This window comes from Aplysia californica, unplaced genomic scaffold (genome assembly GCF_000002075.1).
Source record: "Aplysia californica isolate F4 #8 unplaced genomic scaffold, AplCal3.0 scaffold00010, whole genome shotgun sequence".
NCBI lineage: Eukaryota > Metazoa > Mollusca > Gastropoda > Aplysiida > Aplysiidae > Aplysia > Aplysia californica.
This window is the reverse complement of record NW_004797280.1, coordinates 2,268,027-2,268,560: the sequence shown is the minus strand read 5'-3', so window position 1 is coordinate 2,268,560 and position 534 is coordinate 2,268,027.

Genomic DNA, 534 nt, shown 5'->3' with positions numbered 1-534 from the left:
CTCTCTCTCCTCCCCTCTTCCCTCCTCGCGTCAAACATCAATCTCCATCCCCCCAATAGGAACCCCCGCCCCCTCCCTCGGCAACAACAGCAAGGAAAAAAGAAGACAACAACAACAACAACAGCAAAAACAACAGCAACAACAAAGCCAAACAAATAATCAAACTAAAAGCAACACCCGTTTGTTATCTCACCTCTTTCTGTGTTTGTCCCCAGGTTCCGTCATGCCGTAGTGGGGTCACTGATGGGCCGGAAGGCGCTTCGTCCTCACTCTCAGTCGTCACGTGGTCCCCGCATGGCCGACGTGGTTGACGTAATGACCAGCTGGAACGAGAGCATGAAGCAAGGCAAGCCGCCAGACGGTGAGTGACGGTTGATGAGGATGTCTTTGTTTTGTTAGTGTTTTACGGCGCTCGCAACTGTATAAGGTCATATGAGCGCGCAGGACGAATAAAACATTTGTTAGTCTGGTAGGAATTGATTTTGAATTTTGTCCGGGTAGCGGCCGTAGCCTACTCTTGTCGATTTTGGTCCA